We start from the raw sequence: 24,185 nt of genomic DNA, 5'->3' as shown, positions 1-24,185 counted from the left end.
AACACAATATTCCAGTCCGGAGTAGTTTTACTATTATTCACCCTGTTAACCTGAAATTTCATATGTAAATGAGTATTTCTGAGAAATAATGAAATATAATCACTAATTATAGCTTTTATTAAGCAATTACTAAGTATTCAACTTATTAAGTGCTTTATATGATCTCATTAAACCTTCAGCGCAAGCCAGTGGAGAAGGGACAGTTATTATCTCCCTTTTACAGATCTGGACACTGTGTTTCATCAATTCCAAGTCTCTCAGCAACTTCAAGGGAAGATTGCCTTCAAGTGCGAAGATACTTCAATTCTTTCCGCAAAGGTTGGTCTAAGAACCCACAGTGATCTTCTTCTTTTTGTTTCCTTGAATAATTTCATATCAGCTGCAACTTCCTTTGCAGGTAGAGGCACAGCCAAACACTGAGAGGAATGTGAATGTTACTGTGTCTACCAGAGTAACGCCCCAGCCATAATGGATTCTAGTTCAAGGTGACGGTCATTCTCTGTGGCCTTTCCTTAAACTTCATCAGACTCTTAAAAATGAACTAAATGTCCTCTTTTTAAACATTGATTATATGATACGTGTGCCGTTCCAATTTAAAAGATAAACGCCAGATGTAGGGCTTCCTAATGCTTCAAAAGGAGTATACTAAAGTTCCAATTCATTTTCTTCTTGGATTTCATTTTAGATGGAAGTATGGTGATATTGGAAAGATTATGTTTGATGGTGAAGATGTGTACTATGGAGGTAACTCCCAGGGAAGGGTAGAGGGGGAAGAAGGAGGTGACGTGAGTGCTGTTTTGACATATCCACCCAGAGGTCAGACCTGTCTTAAGAGCAGGGAGTGAACTATGCCCATACCCAGCATCCTATGCAGCTCAATAGGTGATAAGCCAATACCTTGGCCACCATGTGCTCTTTTCTTTACAATGCCGTCTTTGACTTGTCTCTGTCCCCCAGATTCTAAGAATCTTCGAGAAGCTTTACCATTCTACAGAATTGGTGAGTCATTGGCCTGTGTCTCAGGTGCAGTGTGTTTGAGAGACTCTACTGCAAAAAGCATCAGAAATATATCCATTTGATGCTGACCGGGATCTTGATTTTGGTTTCACTGTAGCTTAAGTTTTATTTCAGTTACTTTATCAAAGGATTTAAAGGATGCAAACCTTTACCTTTTAACTCCCAACCTCAAGTCCCAGTACAGGGCATGGTTTCAATAGACTTCCACGGTTTGTGGAGGATATCAGGAAAAACAGCTCACATAGGTTTGCAAAAGCTTTGAGGACAGGGATGAGGATAAAAGGATGCTATTTGTTCAGTCTTTTCATACATCCTCTGTTGAAACCACACGAGAGCCTGGGGGATTTCTTGGCAGAAGCAGTATTGCAAATGGTCGATTTATTGGCACGGGGGGCAGCAATATGAAACAGTCAGGGTCTGCACACTTTCTCCAGCATGAAGTCCAAACAGAGATCTGATTACGTCTGTTTATCTGAAATGATTTACTGAGTGATTCATTGCTTTGAGTTTGTGAAGAACTGGGGTTTGGTGGGAAGGATGTAAGGAGTATTTGGTGGGGGATGGAATATCAACCACATGGAAGACAAACAGAGGACTTCAATAAGCAGTACAAACTATCACATGCAATATTAATTTTGTCTTTTGATTATGCCATGGGTACAAACCTTACAGAAGACAAATGGCCTCAAACATACTGTGATTGCCTTAAACGATGTCTGTCTTCTGCAGAGCCCCTTAGAGCCTGATGGCTCTCAGCCCATGTTTTGACAGCCTGAGTTGGAGACGTTTGTGTCAAGTCAGTTCAGTAGATGCTACGGAGACTCCTGCCGTATGTACGTTGATGTCTGTATGTTTGCCACAGAATTCCATTAAAAAGTCACTGAATTCAGACGGAGAAACCCAGTTTCCAGCTCTGGCTCAGTCATTTCCTTAACTTGAGACTTTGGACATGTCTCAACTTTTCTGCAGCTTAACAATACCACAAGTCAAATAGAGGGAGTCCAGTCTTCTCACAGGGCTGGGTGAGGTTCAAATGAGACCATGTGAAAAGCCCTTGGAAGTGGCGAAGTGCCGCACGGTAGCTGGCCTTCCTCTTACCCCTACGCTGTCTCCAGCCAATCTCAGCCACACTCTGCAGGCTCAGGGGAGCCAGTCTGTGGCAAAACTAAACACCACATTCTTCACATAGCCTGACCTCGAGGCAACAATTCAGATTTGTTGAGCGTTTTCATCATATTCCCATTCTTCTCCAGAATCTTGGATTTCAGTAGATAACGCCTTGACTCAGAGTTTACCTGTCGGGCTGGAAACCAGAGGAGGAAGGATAAGGTGAAAGAACCATAGGAAAACATACAAAGGTCTTCAAGGTGAATTAGAACGTTTTATTCTTTTAAAGCTTCTATAGATTTTCTTTCCTTTTTTATGCTTTACCCTTTCTTAAAAGTTTGCTTTTTAAAAAATACTTAAAATTTTTAACATACAAGAAAAAGAGTATAATGAATAAAGGTATGGACAATAAAAATGTAAATATCTGGGAAACTACCACACAGCTTAATAAAACGAATATTACCAATCTGCCTAAACCCCCCCACCCCCATATATTTCTTCCCGACCAGAACCACTTTCTTTCCCTCTTAGAGTTAACCACTATCATAAATTTTATAGTAAGCATTTCCTTGCTTTGCTTTATAGCCTAACTGTCCAAGGATGCTTCTCCAAACACTGTAATTGAGTTTTGAGGACTATTTGCAGGATTTGCTGTAAATGGAATCATACTATGTATACATTCTTCTTGTCTTGTTTTTCTTTTGGTCCAACATTATGTTTGAAAAAGTCATTCAGTTTGTTATATGTAGCTGTAGTTTATGAATATTCACTATAGAATAACATTCCATTTGTAAGTATACAGTTCACTTCATGTACTGCTATCCTGTGATGGACGTTTGCTTTTTGTTTGTTTGTTTGTTTTCGGTGAGGAAGCTTGGCGCTGAGCTAACATCTGTGCCAATCTTCCTCTATTTTGTATATGGGATGCCCCCACAGCATGGCTTGATGAGCGGTGTGTAGGTCCGTGCCTGGAATCTGAACCCATGAACCCCAGGTCACTGAATCAGAGCATGTGAACTTAAGTACTATGCTACCACACTGGCCCCTGGACATTTGCATTTTTTCCAGTTTGTGGCCATTAGGAACAATGATGTTCTTAAAAAGTTCCTGCACTTGTCCTCATGGGCAACCATCTCTCTCCTTTGCAGTGGCCATGCTCAGTCAAAGGCTGTGCACATCTTCAGCTTTATAAAATAATACCAGACTGTTTTGCAAAATAGTTGTACCAATTGGCAATCTTATCCAATTTGTCTTTTCTTTCTATGATATCACTTAGACTTTTGCTTTTACCTTAAGCAAGACATGGAAAATTCTTGACTCTGGTTTCAGTGCCTTGTTTCTCTGACATAGTTTTGGGGCATGGTCTAAATTAAATATTGTTGGTAACCTGCGCTGATTTGTAGGATTGGCCTGTGTATTAGTTTCCCAGGGCTTCCATAACAAACTCCCACAGGCTGGGTGGCTGAAAACAACAAGAATTTATTCTCTCCCAGTTCTGGAGGCCAGGAGTCCAATACCAAGGTGTCGGCAGAGCAATGCGCCCTCTGAAGACACTAGAGGAGAATCTGTCCTTGCCTCTTCCTAGCTGCTGCTGTCTCTCGGCAATCCTGGGCATTCCTCGGCTTGTAGCTGCCTCATTCCAATCTCTGCCTCTCTCTTCACATGGCTCCTTCTCTGTGTCTCTAGGTTTCCTCTCCTCTTAGAAAGACACGAATCCTTGAATGTAGTGCTCACTCTAAACCCAGGATGATTTCATCTCTAGATCCTTAACTATTGCATCTGCAAAGATCTTGTTTCCAAATAAGGTCACATTCCCAGATATTGGGGGTAAAGAGTTCAAAGTATCTTTCTGGAGGACAAAATTCAAACCAATGTGGCCTACAAGGAAGAGGAGGGGAGGGGGAAAATTATTAGTTTATGAAACAATTACTACACATACTATATAATTTTTGATTGCTTAAGATGTTAACATTTCCCACAGGAAAGCAGTTAAAGAGCTGCCCACTCAAAACAACACACCTGCTTCAAAAAAAAAATCATCCTTTGATCCTTGATCCTATTAGGTTGCTTTTACAGACAAGCAAGTAGTTGAAAGAACTAGGGCAGCGTTCTGGGAGGTCACCTACGACGTGTGTGCCCTCTCTTTACACCTGAATCCCCTGTTGAACCTCATGATCCAGACAACAGAGGGAGAACTCAGAAGTTGTCCAGAAAGGAGCCATTTTTCCAAGAGACACATGATTTTGTGCGGGTTGAGTTCCTAGTTTTAGTGCCAGAAAAACAAAAATTTTTAAAGGTGAAGACTCACCTTGCTGACGTGAGATTTTCCTTGTACTAAAAGTCCTGATCTTCATTCTTTTATGGTTTGGCAGGGCTGATCTTACCGTTAGAGGAAAGAGTGTCTCATGGTTGCAGGAGCTGAGCCAAAAACTCCACTGACCAAACCCAACACTGCTCTTCCCCAGGCACGATGCCTGCATTCCACGTTTGCAGAGAGTTCTCACTGTGGGTTCCACTGATGAGTCTAGGAGCGCCCTGTTGAAATTCAAAGTTATCAAGTGGGGTGGGCGTGGGGAAGGAAGAGGGCATCAAACAATTCTCAGACATCACTACTTGAGACATTAGGTTAACAGATAATATCCTAGAATTTATCTGCCAGGGTTCTAAGGTGTTAACCTCAGAACCCGTAGCTTTACTGGGATAGGGAGCACAGAGAGGAGTTACAGAAGGCTTGTGTCAGAGGATGCATCTTGATCAGATGACATATTCCATCAGGGACACCAGAACCTTTGAGGACATCAGAGTCAGAGCTGGTAAGTTGCCCTCCCTTACAATTAGTACCCAAGACATCTTTCTCTTGCATCTCTTTCTCCCTGTTACCTATCAGCTAGCTCTAAATCTTGGCTCTCACTGCTTACTCCAACTCCAGTGTATTTTTCTCTCAATTCTTGGTGACTTCTCTCCAAAACAACAGATAAATGACTCTTAAAAAAAAAACAATTTTGTTGCAATATAATTAATGTACAATAAACTACATCAGCTAAATAAATACAGTTACTTGGGTTTTGACATCTATATACACCCAAGAAATGTCATCACAATTGAGGTAAGAACATTTTTACCACCCTCTCTCTCTCCACCTAAAATTTCATCTCTGCTTTTTAAAAATCCGTTCTACCTCCTGCCTTTGGCACCAGGCAACCACTGGTCTGCTTTCTGTCATTATTCATTAGTTTGCATTTTCTAAATTTTATGCAAATAAAAAATAACGTACTCTTTTGTTTCTTTCAATAAACCTAATTCTGAGATTCATCTATATTGTTGCATAAATCAGTAGTTTGTTCTTTTTTATTACTGAGTAGTAGCTCCTTGTGTGGGCATATCACAGTTTATCTATTCATCTGTTTGATGGACATTTGGGAACTTTCTTCTCACCCCATTTTGGATTATCATGAAAATGCTGCTTTGAACAGTTGTGTACAAGTTTTCGTGTGGCTATATGTTTTCATTTCTGTTGGGCAAACACCTAGGAGTCGAATGTTTGGGTTTTATGGTAGGTTTATGTTTAACTTTATAAGAAGGTGCTAAACGTTTTTCCAAATTGATTTTATTATTTTATGTTCCCAAGGAAACAGTATGAAAATTCCAGTTGCTTTATAGTCTCACCGACATTTGATTTTGTTAGTTCTTTTAATTTCAGCTATTTCAATGGATATGCAGTGGTATCTCATTGTGATTTTAATTTTGTTTCCATGATGCCTTAAGGTGCCGAACACTACTTACTGGCTGTCATAGGTTCCTTTCTGAAGTGACTTTTCAAAATGATTCTTGTGTCAAATCTACATATTAGAAATATTTCATCCCATTTTGTGGCTTACCTTTTCATTTTCATAGTGATGTCTCGCAAAGAACAAAAGTTTTTAATTTGATAATATAAAATTTATGAATTTTAAAAATTTATGGCTTGTGCTTTCTGTGTTCTAAAAGTCCTTGCTTATCCCAGGGGTACGAAGATTTTTATTCTTATGTGGTTTTAAAAGAAGTTTTATAGCTAAGTTTTACCTTTAGGTCAATACTCTACTTCAAGTTAATTTTTTTATATGCTGTGATGTAAGAGATGATCATTTTTTCATATAGATATCTGTATCATTTCACTACCACAGTATATTATCTATAAATATTTCTATATGTAACCATCTGTATCTATGTTAAGCTAAACAGTAGTTCATATTGATGTCTCCAATTCTAATCCGATAACATATGGATTATTTTAGCTTTTGTCAGTTTCGGATTTTGACACTTAAAATACACATAGAGTGGTTGTTGGTGGGTTTTAGCTAGTCATTCAATTTGTTTAGTCGATATGAGGCTATTCAGAATTTCTTTTTCTTTTTGCACGATTTTGGAAAGGTTTGTCATTTTAGATGCGACCTTTAGGGGAAAGTCTTCATCTCTTTGGAGATGTGTCCTGTCTTTGTTCTGATGCTGAAGGCTCTTTATAACTGTCATGAATATTATTATAAATAAATATTAATATCTGATTAGTTATTCTCTGGTATAGATCAAATTTGTTTGTATAAAATATTTAGTGAAAAGGGCCACTAGATTTCTTGAATTGTGATTTTGCTAAAAAGAAATACTTGTGTATATACACACATATATATTTTTTCATACATATATATACTTTTATTTTCTTAAGAGTTTAACCAAGGATATATGGACCATCCCCAGATGTGAATTGACATGCACAGAAGAATCACATAAAACATTGACTAGAAAATCTGTTGCCAATTAACCACAGAAGTATTTATTAAGACGAGCATCAATGGTCCATCCTTATATACTGATAAGAAAAAGATGCATCTCTTAATTTCTTTTTGAATCTGGCAGGCTTTACTTATATAACTGGTAGAGAAATTTGACTTTGATTTTCAACATGCAAGAAAAAAGAGAGGAAGATATATTTTAATGTAATAGCTAAGAGTATGCTTCCTTAATGTAGAGAAATACAAAGAAGAAAATAGAGTGTTGAACTTCAATTTCCCTGCCCGGATAACCCTGTTGGTATTTATATAAAATAAAATAAATAATACATTAGGCTAGAAAATGTAAAAAGGTACCAAAAGGTACAAAATGAAACAAAAATTCTGTGTCTCTGCCCCCACCCCAACTCCTAAGCTTTCTCTAAAGTGGAACTGATTGACGATATCTTATATATCTTATAGTGGGGAGGGCAGTGCACAGACTTGCATTTCTTTCTCCTTTGTATATTTTTATCTTTACTTTACAGCAAAAGGATCATAATAGATATACTATGCCACACGTTGCTTTCCTCACTTACATTATGAGATATTTCCATATAATTTCATACGAATCTAACTGGTTCTTTTTAATGACTTTACAGTGTTTTATGATGTCATCATCCTAGAATTTGCTTAATACCTGTTGTTGGACTCCATGTGCCGTTTTAGTCTTTTATAAACAATGCTGCAATGAACACTCATATGTGTGAAGATGCAGTCATATCACATAAACACACACACAGAGACACAATTACACATACACATATTTATATAAACTTTCGTGTATGTCCAAGGAAATTTTTAGCGGTAAATTATTTGTGTGTATGTATGCAGTAAAATTATTGGGTCAAAAAGTACATGTGTCTTATATTTTGATAAATATTGGCAAATGTTCATATAGTAAAATTATACCGTTATCTTACATGCAGTGTACAGGAGCCCATATTTCCCAGATCTTTGACTCTACAACATAACCTCAAACTTTTAATGTTTTGTTTTTCTGGAAAGTGAAACATGGTATCTCATTAATATTTAATTTACATTTTCATTAATGAGTGAGACAAGCATTTTTTGTATGTTAACTGCTATTTGTATTGCTTTCTCTAAACTGACTCTTCATATCCTTTTTCTATTCTTTCTACTGGGTTGTAAGTCATGTTTCTGTTTGTATAAAATATAAAATAAAATAAAATAAAATAAATATTTAGTGAAATTGGCCACTAGGTTTCTTGAATTGTGATTCTGCTAAAAAAATGAATATGATTTGAATAAGCTATTTATAATTAGAAAAACATAGGCTTTTATTTCTTATAAATATGTAAAATATGTTTTCCCATGGTCTTTTGAGGTTGTTGGTGTACTTGTACAGAGGTTTTTAATTTTTCTTTTATATATCATCTCAGAAAAAGTGCATAATCATATAATCGTATACGTTCCAAGGTGGATCTTCAATTTTTTCTTGCAAGTTATATCTCACTATATAGATAAAGATTCTGCTTCTGTTCAAAGATAGCTTAGTATTCCTTTGTCAGAGAAGAGGTAAAAAGAAAGGGCAGCTTCTCCCACCCCAGCCCAGGATGCCCCGGTGGAGAGCTGGCACACAGCCAGAGTGTTTGGTTGGATGAAGCACTGTTTATTTCCTTACCTTTCCCTGCTTCCCAATGAATTTGGGGCAAAAGAAACCTGAAATAGATACCAAGGAAAAGAAAGAATATTTTTATTTTGTTTTCAAATTTAAAACTACTTCTACATATAGCGTTAAATTTACTTTAAGATTCTCGATTCTAAGCTCTTAACACTTTTTATTCTGGATGCATGTGTTCAAAACACAGATCGCTTTCTGTAAGATTTTTCTCCATGTAAACCAGCTTTAGTTTGGGGTATTTTTATTTAAATGACACTTTTACCTTTGCCACTTGAAGAGGTTTGAAGAAATGGCAGAGAGCAGGTTTATCTTAGAAACTCTACAGTAAAGGAATAATAGGAGAATATATCAAGATTCCTGGACTTTATCTGCTTCCAGTTAGCCATAATTGTGAAGAAGGACTCCCAGAAATTTTTGAGATTTTAATAAAGCTTGAGCAGCTAACGAAGTGAGATCTTTAACCAAGTGACTGAATGAAGGGAAGATCATTGTTCTTCACAAGATGGCAGAGAAATGCACTGAGTCTGGATTGCTTTCCAGCTCGCCAACCCTTGGCCATGCACTTTCATTGCAGGCTTGTTGGGAACTCCTTAGGATCCTGGCAGTTCTTCTAGTCTTCTCCTCACAAGCTGCCTTGCTGGCTGGGGCTTCTGTGTCATGAAGCACCAACAGTTGTTTGGCCAGACCCTCTGCCCAGCTTGGAGCATAGAGAAGGGCTTTACACAAACATCCTCTTTAGCCAGAGGAGTCAGTCTGCAATTACAACTTCCTAGTGGTCTGCAAAATCTGCAAATTGCCTCGGGTGAGCAGTCAATTGAATCCTCTTAGAGAGAAGTTAGGCTTAGTAGCTTCACTCTTCCTCTTACAAATCTTTAGAACTCAGTGGAATAGAAACCACAAGCAATTTTTCATTGGAACCAGCTTTTCTATATGAGCTTTGGTGTGACTTGGTAATGGTTGTCACTTTTGTAGCCCTTAGTGTCTCCATCAGGGTTGCCTCTGAGCATAATTTCCAAGTAAGCAACATATTTCTTTGGATGCTTCCCATCTCCTCTTCTAACTTAGCCCCTGTGGTTTTCGGTGTGCCCAGGCTTGACTGCACTAAGCCCCTACCCAGATGGGCTTCCCTTGCTCAGAGTTGCCTCTGTTCCAAAATTACCTCCTTCCTTCTTTCTGTCAGAAATTATTACCAAAGTCTCTCTTTTTCTTTTTTTAAAAATTGAGTTGTGGTTTATTTGTATTGAAATTTCCCTCTTTCTCCTATGGCTTTGACTTTCATTAGCTGTGCTCTTTTACTTACAGTTAGGGAAGAACAGAGAATGTGCTTGTGATCCTAAGCATGTTCCATAATTGGCTTTTTTTCAGTGTCCATGATGACTCAGTGGACTCAGCAGCATGGCATGCATGGTGGGACTCCTCATGGTCACCCTGTGAAACTAGAAGAGACATGGTCTAGAGCACTGGAAGTTCAGCTCCAGGAGGGCGGGGCTTTTTCCAGTTTGTTCGCCGCTCTGCCTGCAACACCAGGAACAAGGCTTAGCGCATGTAGGTGGCTTGGTAAATACTTGTTGAATGAATGAACAAATGATTGGTTTGCTCTTCCTTGCCCACCAAACAGCCTGGCCTCCCTGCCCTCCGACTTCACTCAGGCCCTAGGCCTATTCTTCTCATCCCAGAACCTGGAAAGCTGCTGGGTATCCTGGGTGGTCTGTAAGTTTTCCATGGTAGTATAACCAAACAGTTATTAGTGCCCACCTCATAGGTTTATTTTGAGGATGCATATGTTAATACATGCAAAAAGATTAGAACAATGCCTGCTACATACCGAGTCCTCAGTAAATGTTAACTGTTATTATGTTCTTTGGATTTATTTATTTATTAAGACTTTACTTTTTTTAGAGGAGTTTAAGATTCACAGCAAAACTGAGGAAAAAGGACAGAGATTTCCCATATGCTCCCCACCTCGACACACGCATCACCTCCTCCATTATCAACATCCTCCATCAGAGTAGTTTATTTGTTACGATTGATGAACCTGCATTGATACAATTTTTACGTTACAGTTTGCATTACAGTTCACACTTGGTGTTGTTACCTATTATTATTATTTTTTAATAGTAATATGTTTTATTTTAGATTGGTAGGAGGTCTGAGCAATGGCTTTGTGGTATAAGTACTTCTTTTAAACTGGCTTTGGAGTGCAAGCACTTCCATTAAACTTATGTGATTTTTTTTATTGAGCTTATGATAGTTTACAACCTTGTGAAATTTCAGTTGTACATGTTCCCTATTATTTTTTTAAAGTCCATTGATAACAAAAAAGCATTCAGAATTATTGCTTGAGCATCTCTAATGCCAAAATAGGAAAAATGTATTTATGAACTAATTGGGCTCCAAATCAAGGAAAGTGAGAAACGGGTAAGTTTTAGTTATCTATTGCATTATAACAAATCTCCCCAAAATGTAGTGGCTTAAAATAGCAATAATCATTTATTGCCTCTCGAAGTCTCTGTGGGTTAGGGTATGGCTTGGCTGGTGGGTTCTGGCTCAGGGTCTCACAGAGCTTGCAGTCAGACATTGGTTGGTGTTTAGCTGGAGCTGTTAGACACAACATCCATCTGCTTGTGGTCTCTCCATGGGCTTCCTCATAACATGGTGACTGAGCTCCAAGACCAACATAGAGAGAGAAGAGAGAGACAAAGAGAGAGAGAGAGAACATGTATTGCCTATTCTGACAGCCTCAGAAGCTATGTTGCACCATTTCTACTACATTTTATTGGTCAGGCATTTACAAAAATCCCCTCAAGTTGAGGAAGAGAAAACAAAGATCCCACATCTTGATAATGGAATGCTAACATGACATCATAAGAAAAGCACGTGGAATCAGATATAAATGTATGTATTGACGTGACCACTTTTAGACAATGCACTCTTCCGGAAGATACGACTCCAGCTGCAGCAGGCAGGCATGCACACCTGCACAGGCACACAGAAGTACCCTCCAGCCCTGAGTATAGTGGGGTCGGACCTAACTAGGCCTCATCAATTTAGATTTCAATTAGCAAAAGATCATGCGAGTCCTTCGGAAATGTTTGCCTGTGGGGCTGAGAATTGCTATGTGCACGCGCTTACAAAGCATTCATTGAGTTGCAGTCTGACACCATTTGAAGGGTGTATAAAGAATAAGAAGTCTAGGAGTCAAAATTGAAAGTGCAAATTGCAAATGCTTCCCTTCTAGAATGATAGGGCTATAAATACCAAGGCTGTTTCTGTTAAACAACAAATGGAAATGCTCCAGAATCAATGAGAGGTGTTAGCACCAGGGAAAAACAGCATCTTAAATCCTTACGCTAACAATTAAATCAGACACTTCTGACACTTTATCTGAGACACTCCTGGCAGTCCTTTATTCTTCATGGCATGATTCGAAACTCACAGCAGGTGACAAGCAGATTCTGGAGGATCATCAGTTTGGCTTTCTCAGCACTCTCCCCCAACCTAATTCAATATATCATATTCAAGCCAATTTCATGTTTTCTGAGAGGAGGCGATTGGTGAAAATGAGTGAGTTTCCAGAAATGTGCGCCACGGCCTCGAGAAGACAAAGAATTGACCTGCTCAGTAACAGCTGAATATTAACACTGTCAGAAAAAAAAAGCCATTTATCTCTAAGACCTCAAGGACTGTCTGTTACAGCCCCTGTGAATCATGAGAAATCTCTGTCCGGGAGAGTGTAGAGCCTTCCAGATCACTCACCTCACCATATGAGGTGCCCTTTCAGTTAGAGAAAAAGATATTTTTCCTGTGATCATTGTAACTGGGCTGTTTTTATAAGATGGCTAAGCTGCTAAATAAATAGTAAGATGGAAACAACATCACCTCAGAATTTTAAGAATCTCATTTCTCTAAAGTGCTCTAAATGCTTTAAGCCTACCGAAATAGAAGTCCTAGAGGGAGACTCCCAGAGCATTGCTCTGCCACAACTGGATTGTGAGTGGGTTATTCAGGATACTGACACCAGGAGCAGACACTACTCCCAGGTTCCGAGAGACACTGGTGCCAGTTCCTGAGCAGAGCAGCTGAAAGTGAGGGCAGCCACTGTGTGTGGTAGCACTAGAGTGCAGGCTGTAGCATCAGACAGAGCAATGGCTGAATCCTGACTTACTCACCTCATAGCTGTGCAACTTTGGTGGGTTCCTTGACTTCTCTGAGCCTCAGTTTCAACATGGATAAATAGGGATGATAGCACCTACCACATGTGTTCAGGACCTAGCAGTGTCATCCCAGAGTGAATAAGTGGTAGTAATTAGTGTTATTATTGGTCTCTGGTTCTCTCCACCACTACATCTGTAGTTACCTAGAATGAGTCTAAAGACTTAGAATGAGAGTTAGAGACAATTACATATGTCCTACAAGGTAACTCTGCCAGGAACCTGAGGGCGTGGCCTGGGGAAATATGGACCATGGTGTAAACACTGCCAGGTGTGCAAGTAAGCCACCAGCACACCCTCCAGGTGGCTGCCCTTGTTCCCCTCTATACAGGCCTGGCACCCAGGCTCATCTCTGGGAGTTTAGGAGCACAAGAGCAGATCCCGGTACATGAGTCTGCGTGCTTGACTTCCACTGTCCATTGTGCTCACTGGTAGACACGATCAAGTATGTGCTCTGAACTTCACGCTGTGTTTGTCAGAGAGCTTGATCCACTTGTGTGGGTCCCTGAGGCAGGGTGAGAAGAGGGCAGCTCCAGGTGGCTCCCTACGTGAGAGGGAGGGAAAGGCAAGTTCCAGACCCACATCCACTGTTCTCTACACCTCCTTTCGCCATCGGATTGTAGCTCTGACTTATCTGGGGGAAGGGAGCAGTAAGAACAGCGCAGCAGAATTCTCTCGAAGTCCATAGCAATGATCTGAGAGACAGGAGGAAAATTCTCAGACCTAAGTTTTCTCTCTCAATCTTTGTGCTCTATGCGGCCATCAGAATGGCAGCTCCAAACCTCCCAGTTTCAGTCCTTAGAGTAAAAGTCAACCTTGGTGCTTACGTAACTCCCAGGACTCCTGATTTTCTCTTTGTTTTTGATGCCTTTAGGTTCCTACTCTCACAATGGCTCAGAAGGCTTTTTGTTTTCTTTTCTTTTCAGATTATTCAGGATTTTGGTTGACTTTATCAGGGATCTTATTTAAAGTATTCAAAATAGACAAAATAAAGTCGTCTGTAGCAAGTACAATCCATCACGATGCGAGTATTCAGGCATCTTGAAGAATGCAGTCCCAGAGACGGAGTCCAGCTATTACTGACTCACAGAGCACCTGCTGCTCATTCCACAGCTGTCCCGTGCCCTTGGTGTTACTGACCTCCTTGTTTGCCATTCTTCTCCAAGACTTGAAAAGAATGAGACTATTTTCATACTTGTTTCCTTAGACGAGGAAAAGGGGATCAGCTACGCATATGTGATGGGAGGTGACTGGAAAAAGATGGCGAAAACAACTCTCTAATCAGATGATCTTTGAATGACTCAAAACAGACCATGATTTAATGAAATGGAATGGTGACAACCAAGGTGAAACAGAGCTTAGGAATGTTGTGTCCTCCTCTTGTCTTCTTGAAATGCTTTTCCTTTGGGCCACCCAACTTTTCCACATGTTAAGCATTACAGTCACATACATTTGTGAGATTGCATTACACCACCCTCAGTTCCTGTGTAAATGCTAATTCTACAGCATTATGGATAGACTTTCTAATAGAGAACTTCTGAACACTTACTGTTTGTTCCACATCTCATCAGCCCCGAATCTAGATGGCCTCCTTTGCTTCTCAACAATTTATTGTGCTACCATAATCTCTTGTATCAACCAAAAGTTATTGAGCATAGTGTTTAAGAATGCACACTTGGGCCCCAGACCTATGTTGAAATCCATACTCTATCATTTAAGAGCCGTGTGGCCTTGGGCAAAAAGCAAACCACACTTTCTTCATGTGTTAAGTGGGAATAATTATGGTGTAATTCATCAGATTTGGAGGAAGTTAAAGTAATATATAAAATGCTAAGCTCATGACTTAATACAAAACAGGTGTCTGATAAATGCAGACAGTTTCTTTTCTGAATCCCTCTTCTTTCTATGATAGTTGCTATAACAGTGCATAAAATGTTTGCCAATGCTTTGACCTTGACTATTCTTTACCAGTCATGGGGATAGAGGAATCTTCATGTTTCCCAGGGAATTTAGAGCAGTGTTTTGAGAAGTGGGTGATGCCAGCTCCAGAGAGACAGAGATTTCATCTGTCTCATTCTCTGCAACTCTGATCCCACTGCAGTGCCTGGCACAGGGTAGACACTCAATAAATACATCTGTTGAATTAACGAAGAAATGAGTGGATTATAGAGGGTCAAAATATATGAATGGATTATGACATTAGACATAAAATAATAGAAAATCAGGGATGATGGTTTTAGTACAGGTGACCGAACTCCATTACAAAAATAAATTCAACCTTTTTGAGAATTTTACACAACAGAATATTAACTTAGTCTGACAGTCATCACTTTTTATAATTTAAAGTACTAAGTGTATATAACGTATACATTGTTAGAACAGAGAAAATATTTCCTTCTAGTAATCAATATTCACTCACTTCTCATTTGAACTACTCTTTGCAATGTTCTTTGTTGAGAAAATTCTAAGTGTGTAGTTTTGATTTTAATCTATATAGTAGCAAACATCTATGATATACCAAAATGAACAAATGATTATGAACAGAAACTTTTAAATATTCTGGTAATGTGGAATGTTAGTCCCAGATTGAGATAGCAAAGACACAGTTTGCAATTTGATTTCTACTTATTTCTAAATTTTATCTTCTGCCTTGTAGAAGTTGGTTTTCTAGGACAAAAAATTATCATTTTCTCCTATGAACAAGTGAAATTCTTTCATCCCAAAATCGATCTGATGTTGTTTAAATTTTTAAAGCAAGTGGAGGAAACATCAAGACATGAGTAGGTTGTAGTTAGATAGGCAATTGTTCTGTGGGGAACAATCTTATATAAGCAAAAACTAGCCATAAAATGACATAATAGGTCATAGATGCATCTCATTTCCTCTCTGTGTGGGGAACCACCAAAGGAAGTCTTTAAAACAATGGAAAATAGTATTTTTTTTTCAATTCATGAAAGCAGTCCGTAATGGGGCTTGAAAATTAGCTTGAATACTAGAAAATCCTGCTTTACTTTTTCTTTGCTGTAACTGTGAGGAGCTGGAGAACTCAAGGTGTAGAGTAGAGGGCTTTTAAATGCTGTGAAGATGAGACTAGAAAAAGACCTTGTTTACTGCGCATGTACTGCGTGTCAGACAGCGCAACCTGGCACTGTCCATACTTCTCATCCACCTAATCTGCCTTAAGTCTCGCAAGGTTGCCACTCAATTTATCGTAAGGGCCCAAGGACCGGGTCCTAGTTTTATTATACTGTGTACCCCTACACATAGCCTAACACTTGATTTGTAAAAATACTCGTGTAAATATTTATCTATCCCTAGAATGTTAATTCCAAATTGAGAGGGCAAAGACACGGCCACAGATTTCCTTCAAGGTCAATAACAGAAAGAAGGAAGAAGACTGTCTTAGGTGATCCATTTGCAACCACAGGACCAGGAACAGAATTTGCCACCCCAAAATATGCCTTTGGCATAAGGGCTGTTTTGAGCTGATGGTTATTAAAAAACAGCAGACACAGGAAAAGCTCTGAAAACCTGGGAGAAGTCACCCTTTTGACAGGGAACTTTATATTTATAAGGGAAATCTCCATTTGTAGGGGTGCCTCCCTCTCTGTGCCAGGAAGGGGAGGATGACTTTAAATCTCTGGGAACTCTTATCCATGGAGAAGGCAAGGACTTAAATCTGCACAACGACTTCACCCTTGTTTATTGTACTTTTCCAAATAACTTCCCATAATTGACCCCGTCTTAACAACAGGATGTTAAAGCTATTTTTCAGAGGCAGGGATCCAGCCAGGAGCATGTACAGAAAAGAAAATTTTGATCTGCCAAGTGAAACTCATCCTGCCAGCACTTCCACACACTAGCTGGCCCTCCTAATCCCTTAAACTTTACCCCACACCTGGATGGGGAGACAGATTTGAGAGCCTGGCCTCCTGTCTCCTTGCCAATCGATTGTACAATAAAGCCTTTCTTCCCTCAAAGAGCGGTGTGCCACGGCGTCACATATCTGTGTGACTGTGTGGCATTGGGTGGCGAGGCCATGCTCAGTAACACATTCACCCTTGCTTTTCAGTAGAAATTGAAGTAAGTGACTACATGGACAAACTTGTATAAATTGCCTCTTCTTGTCTTCTTGGAAATAAACCCATGAGAATAATGGTTAGAAGAAAACTTGTGACTGAGCTATTGTTTGTTATCTCCAAATGACATTACCTAACAATTAACTAAGTGCCTATTTATTTAACAAACATAGTTTTAAGTGCTTTACAAGAATTAACTCATTTAATCTCCAGAGAACCTTGTGAGAAAGGACCCATTCTTCTTCTTTTTTTTTTCTGAGAAAGATTGACCTTGAGCTAACATCTGTTGCCAATCCTCCTCTTTTTACTTGAGGAAGATTAGCCCTGAGCTGACATCTGTGCCAATGTTCCTCCACTATATACGTGGGTTGCTGCCACAGCATGGCTGATGAGTGGCATAGGTCCATGCCTGGGATCTGAACCTGTGAACCTGGGCTGCTGAAGCAGAGCATGCCAGAACTTAACCACCTCACCATGGCGCCAGCCCCTATTATTCTTATTTTTACAGACCAGGAAAGTAAGGCAGAGAGAGGTGCCTTAGTCTGCCCACAGCTGTATAGTTAGAAAGACGTGGAGCCTGGATTCAACTCCTAGCCATCTGGCTTCCAGCTCCCTTGCTCAGCTCTTCCCACTCTGTACTGGTTTTCTGTGTGGCCACTAAATGTTAGCTTGTTTATCTTACTCCCACCAGTAAGCTGAATTTAGATATTTTGCCTGCTTTTAGTTTAGCCTCATCTCTCAGAACTCCGATAGCTATTTAGAAAATAGACACTGGTTGCCTCTTTAACTCTATCATCACTTTAGCATTGCAAACCCTCGTCCACTCTAGGCATTGAGGATTTACATTATTTTGCCCTTGTTCTCTAAAATAGTCAGGACGAACTTTTTAAAGTGTGCACACAGCCTGAATGTATGTAAAGAAATGGCAGCCCTGTTCTCTTTATGGATCCAAATGGCCCTCATGTCTTTTCCTGTTGAATTTGTGCCCTCCAGTCTTTCTGTATTTTCTATCAATGGTTTTTGGTTTGCTCCCCTGGGTGTCTTGCCTAGCACTCATGCGTACTAAATCAAACTTGCTTTTGACAGATAATTTGTATAATTTATTGGGATGTAGAAGTCTCAAAAATGTTTTTCTATCTCCAGTGACTTGGTGTAAACTGAATGGTGATGGGCCAGAAAATTATTCTCCAGCCCTGCAGAAATCACTATGTGGCTCACACCATGATTGAGTTGGAGGCAGCTTAAATGTTGTGTTTGACTCTCACACAGTTTGCTGTCAGCCCATTCAGAAATAATTATGATAACCTAAGATTTGAAGTGTTCTCTGTTCAGTGGGTGGCTGATCTGTTTCTAAACATATTTCTTCATGAAGCAAATTCCTAGCAGGGTTTTATTTCTTAACCTCTCTTTATAGTAAACATCATCCCATAACAGTTGCATTTGCATGTTAGGAATAAAAGCTGTGTGGAAGCAGGTAAACACAAAGGGACACATCTACTTTTATTTTTGTTCTGATTGTATCATCAGAGGTTCACTGAGATCCTGAGAAAGGATCAGTGATACAGAGTAACACATAATCAAAACACTAAGTAATGATTTTGATAATTTCAGAGGAATACCTGGTTATCTGATTCATTCGTATGGTAATATTTAAAATGTTATCTTGATAATTGCAATTCGCTGTGTTACAACTCCAAGTCCAGAAACAAGGAGGTGTGAATTTGGGAGATATGTGTGCAGATATATTGCCAGTAATTGATAACTCACATGTATGACCATAACAAAGTCAACATAGTAACTTATCATATACTTTAGGTTTTAAAATGCTTAATTTGAATGTTTCTTCCTGACTATTTTTTCCAAAATTTTGGAAGGCATAGATGGCATGAGGTTTGGCCTTTATCATATCTAACCACCTCAAAATCACACACACAAGCAGTTGTTTAGTGGTTTTGTGAAAGGTTTTGAACAATAACAAAATCTAGGCCAATCATGATTTCTAAAAACGAGCCTTATGTATATTTTCTCTGCTGCCAGAACTTCAGAGATGTTACATAAAGTGAAAGCCCCGTTGGACTTCTGGTTACCATCAGACCTTTGGAATTGCAATAGAAACCAGAAACAGTCTGTGTAAAAACTTCTTAATATTTTATGAACATGTTTAACTTCCCACAATTTGTTTTTTCAGAAAGTGTGTTTATTATTTCTTATCTGAGTTTCCTCAGAATGGAGCAGTAAAATTCTGAAAATGAGAAGAGTCCATAATATTTATCTCAGGTCTCGCCTCTTCGTTCCAGGTGCACAAATACAGTTGTCCTTGTGACGTGTCCACTTGAATGACTCTCAGAGATTTCAACCTCACAAACGAAACTGGGTCTCTTGATTCCTCTACCAACCCCCCCTGAAACCTGTTCCACTCTGGACCTCTCCAGCTGAGACCAGGATGCTGATATCCACACAGCTGCCAAGCCAGAAACCTCATTTAAGCATTTTTATTCAAATATAGTCTACAGAGCATAAAAAGCGTAAAATGGATGCATCTGAAGCATACAGTTCAAGAAATTTCTACTTATGAATACACTTGTGATCATTTTCAAGATGCCAGAAGTTTCCCTTGTGACCTTCTGAGAGTCATTGATTCCTCCTTTTCCATATCTGAATCTTCACCAAGTCCTGACTGTTGTTCCTCCAAAATTTATCTTGAACTTTTTCGCTTTTCTCCACCACAATCATCAATCTCTAATAACTTCTCTCCTCACTTCCACTTTTACCAGTTCATTACCTCTACTGAACGATCTTTAAGAAATCATCACCCTGATCATTGCACTTCCCTTCCTCATCAACTTCCCTTTACACTTAGAATAAAATGGAAACTCATTCTTGAGTCTTACAGTGAATGCCCTTCAAAAGTAGTCCCTTGAAACCCTCCAACCTCTGCCTCACTCTGTTTCAAGCATCCTAATCCCTCTTCCTGTTCCAGTTCCTGGAAAATGCCCTGGGGCCTTTTGCATGTGCTGTTCCTTTGGTATGAACGATTTTCCTCTTCTTTCTTCTTCACTCTCACCCTACTTCCACTCCACACTCATACCCTTAAGGGTACATTATCTTCACATGGTTAGTTCCTTCTCATCCTTCTTTCTCAGATTAAATATCACCTGGCCATAAAGATTTTTCCTGCCCCAAATCTAAAGCACAGCTCCCCAGTTACTCTCAGAGAGTTGTGTCTTTTTCCTTTACAGCAATTTGCGATTTATGTATTTAGGAGTTGCTTTTGGTTGTATATTGTCTAACTTCCCTGCTAACGGAAGCTCTTAGGGAAGCTCCAAGGATATTATTTCATTCCCTCCTGCTAGCAGCTAACAATGCACCTGGCATACAGTAAAAGTATTTAGAAAATAATTGCTGAATGAATGAATAAATCAATGAGTGTGTACTTGTCTCTGAGAACAATGCAAAAGGGAGAACTGAGAGGAAGCAGAGGCTGGTGTGGACAGCCCCTCTGAGGAGAAATTAAACCTGAGGAAGGATTTTCTTTTTCTCAATTGAATGCATTTCAGAAATGGATCTTGGAGGATCCTTGTTTTTCTAAGCCAAGCATCACTCTGAGAAAAGTAATTTCTTCCCAGGACATCCCTGGAGAAGAATTCAGCCAGCACAAGTCAGTTTCCCTCCTGGTTGACCCGTATGTCCTTTGACCCCCAGCCCTTCTTATTCCACTGGCACCAACTCTGGGAGGATTTTGCATACACTTCACTGGTCCGTACTGTAGTTCCTACAGAATCAGTAGGTGATCTGAATCCTAGAACGCAGTGGCAGGTTGAGGGCTGGGGATAGAATGGAGTGGAGAGGCTTAAAAGAGATGTGGTAGGAAATCTTTCTGGAAAGAAGTTGAGGTTGGATTCTAAGAGGAAGTGGTTTTGAATTTTAAATTTTGTTTTCTTTTTTTCTATTGCAATTCACTTCTGATAGTCCCAAGCCTTAGTAAGATTTTGTAAATACCATAACCTGGTGTTTGTTGCGCTTTGGAAAATTCAGGAAGGATATTGAGTCAGTATTTAGTGCGTAGGCATATTAGGTCGAAAGCCAGCAGCCTGGAGCAGCATTGTGAAATGGAAAGAGGGATCCAGCAAAGATGTTCAGAGCAGTAGACCAGAGCAAGAGCTGACTAATCACTGTATCATGGATTTGTCCAACACGTCACCATTCTTTAGGAGTTGCAGAAAAACAAGGGGGAGAAGGTTGACAACCCTTGGCTGTACAGGATAGGGCACATTCCACATCAGTAGGTACTAAATAGATGAGTGATTCCTGAAACGCACAAAATGTGGGGACATTTGGGTTACATTCCTTGGGTTGCATGACTTAAAATTCTCTCACTTAGACATTCCTACCTCAAAGTAGACCTCAACTCAGAAAAATCTATTGTATTTTGGGCTGAAATCTGCCTATTTCAAAAAGTAAAAAAAAAAAAAACTGTCTGAATTAACTGGATCATCAATCAGGTACACCTTGGACTGAGTTAACTCAATGTTGTTTCCTCAAAATGCCTGATGTGATCTATCAACTTAGGAAATGGGAAATTTAATGGAGATGCAGGGGGACAGTGTCATTTTGGCCTCAGTGCTTTGTCAGAGCATGTGGGAGTGACAGGCTTGGGGCTTTTAAGAACCGGAGAGTTACCAAAAGGAACTGAATGTTTAGGGTGTGGAGCAGTGAAAGAAGACTGGAGAATGCGAGGTGAGGTACTGCCCAAAGAGGAATTCTGCTGACTTTGTAGTTCTGTTTTTTGCTATATTCAATCATCTTTAAATGAGTCAGTGGTATAATTGAATGCAGTTGTTAAAATAGCCCAAATAAAATCAGCCTGCCACATTTGAATATTTCCAAGGAGTGGGAGAGAAAAAGGGAAGATTTATAGTATGTGGCCTGCCTCCCTACATCACTAGCGGAGCCTGCTCTACAACTTTGACTTAAGTTCTTAATAATAACAATGGGGTGGTTTTGCTGGCTTTGTTAGATAGTTAACCCAAATGCTCTGTTTATTTCATGGAATATTATGCCTTGATCTCAGAGGAAATACTTAAATTTGAAAAAGTGGAGATGCCTGTGTGTGTCATTCTTGTTTGGAATACGAGCTCAGTGAAAACAGGATCTAACTCAATGTTCATAATTAGAGCAGTGGCCAACTCTTCGGCTGGGGCTCATTATGTGCCAGGCCCTACTACCTGCATATTTCATGTCATCCTCACTACAATTATTTGAGGTAGGTACTATAACTACTGCTATTCCACAGATGAAAAAAGAGATGCTTTGAGAGGTTGAGAACTTCCTGACCTACCCAAGTCCAGACCACTAGTGAGGAGCTGGCCAGAAATTGAGTAGGTCTGTTTGAGTTCAGAGCCATGAGCTACCCAGTAGACAGGGCTGCTGCTGTACACCAGTAGTAGTAACCATTACTAGTATTATTTACCATGAGTACGTAGTACAATGCTTGAGAGAACCAGATGACCTACAGTGTTGGAGATACTAATCAAGCAGATAGTAGCTCATTGGCAGTTACAGACTGTCAACCCCAGTTTTGATATCTAATTGTAGCAAGACGTGGAACCATGATCTAAGTCTGGAGTCAGCAACCCAGGTACTGGCCATGGCTCCTGCTGTGAGTCCTTGGACAAATCATTTAGGTGCCCTGGGCCCAAGGATCCATCCCATGTGATACAAAGGAATTAGATGATTTTATAAATAATAGAGCTTTTCCAGCTCTAACATTCCAAGAGTCTACAAGTCATATGAGAATATGAATCTCACCACTCTCTATAGCACATGAAATTAATTGTGGCGAACTCTGATGTAGCCCAAAACCCATACAGGTCTCGCAAATGGACTTGGGCCAAAGAAAAAGAAAAATGTACCACCTGGCCACTTGGCAGCACAAAAGAACTTGCAAAAAGATAAAGAAAAGATTTTTTCTACCGTTGCTCCAGCACATTTTCCTATAATGTTGTTTCTCTCACAGATGTCTCAAGTTGCAAGCCTTCAGGATTTCTAGATAGAATCCACACCCTGGCTGGTCACTGTTCTCCCAGTCACTAGCAATTCCCATAGATGGGAAAGTTTGCTAAGAAGTGTAAAGTGCAATTTTTCTGTTTATTTTTTATGAACACCTCTTTAAATTCTGAGATACGGGGCCTGATTGGATAGATAGGATTGCTGAATAAAATACAGGATGTCAAGTTAAATTTGAATTTTAGACAAACTAGGAATCAATTCAATATCCCCATAATTACGTGGAACATACATATACCAAAAGATTATTCCTCATTTATCAGAAATTCAAATTTAACTGCATGTCTCGTATTTTTGTTTGCTAAATATGGCAACCCTACTCATAGAAGGAAGAATATTTTATATAGCTTTTTGGGTGGGATTAGGTCAAAAGCCTTACAAACTGGAACACCAACAACTTAGACTTCTATTTATTACTTTGCTCATTTCAATACTCTCACGTTAAACATCTGCCATGCTATCACTGTGTTTTCAGTGGGCGTATTTGTGTTTAAATTTCTCAGGTTATAAGTGACTCCTTTTTAAAGGGAAAAAAACCCACACACATCAGAAAGTCCATTCATTATATCAAAGAGATCCTAACTATTGATAGGAGAACTTCTAAACGAGGCAGCATATTTTGGCCCACATCTGTGACTAAGTTCTTTGAACTAATTGGGAAATACTGTATGCTGGCAGGCTTTAATGGAGAAATATGTTCCCCCTAAGGGTTATTTGTCTAATTGGCTGTAGAAATGCTTTTCTCTGCTTCAGAAAGCTTTTTCCCGTTTGCTAATGTTACAGCTTCTCCACCTTTCCTCTACCACCAAAGTTGATGCTGCACTGAGTTCACTGAACTCTGTTCAGAATTCTGTGATTAAACTGGACAAGGTTTCAGATCTGAATTCAGCTTGACACAAGGCATTTCATCTTTCTGGTCTGCAGTTACCTCCTCCAGAAAGTGTGTTAGAAGAGATCATCTCTGAACTTCCACAGTCTACCATTTACTGATTCAAACAAAGGAAAGGTCTGGGGGGCCCAGAAGAGGGTAAACCAAGCAAGTACAAAATAGGGTTTTAGTTTTTGTTTCATTTCAAAGCCCCCTTTTCCCAGGTCCTTTAGCTATGGTGGAACTAGGTTGCCCAAAAGATTTTTGGATATGTTTCCCTATTCAATGATAAACACCTTCTGGATTCCAAGGAATTTAACATTTTGCTATGAAACATAAAATTTAGCTATAATATTAAAGAACCCAAAGAGATACTTTGTCTATATGTTC

At 39.5% G+C, this 24,185-nt stretch overlaps 1 long non-coding RNA gene across 1 annotated transcript; it reads left to right on the top strand.

The window, feature by feature from the left end:
* Positions 1-4,210: 4,210 nt before the first annotated feature.
* Positions 4,211-21,955, top strand: LOC139076792 (uncharacterized). The gene is made up of 3 exons (XR_011528751.1): positions 4,211-4,937; positions 9,937-10,116; positions 19,159-21,955. It is a non-coding gene; the product is annotated as an uncharacterized lncRNA (long non-coding RNA).
* The last annotated feature ends 2,230 nt before the right edge of the window (positions 21,956-24,185 follow it).

This window comes from Equus przewalskii, chromosome 17 (assembly GCF_037783145.1).
Source record: "Equus przewalskii isolate Varuska chromosome 17, EquPr2, whole genome shotgun sequence".
Taxonomy (NCBI): Eukaryota; Metazoa; Chordata; class Mammalia; order Perissodactyla; family Equidae; genus Equus; species Equus przewalskii.
The sequence above is the reverse complement of the archived record's forward strand: the minus strand, read 5'-3'. Positions and strand labels throughout refer to the sequence as shown.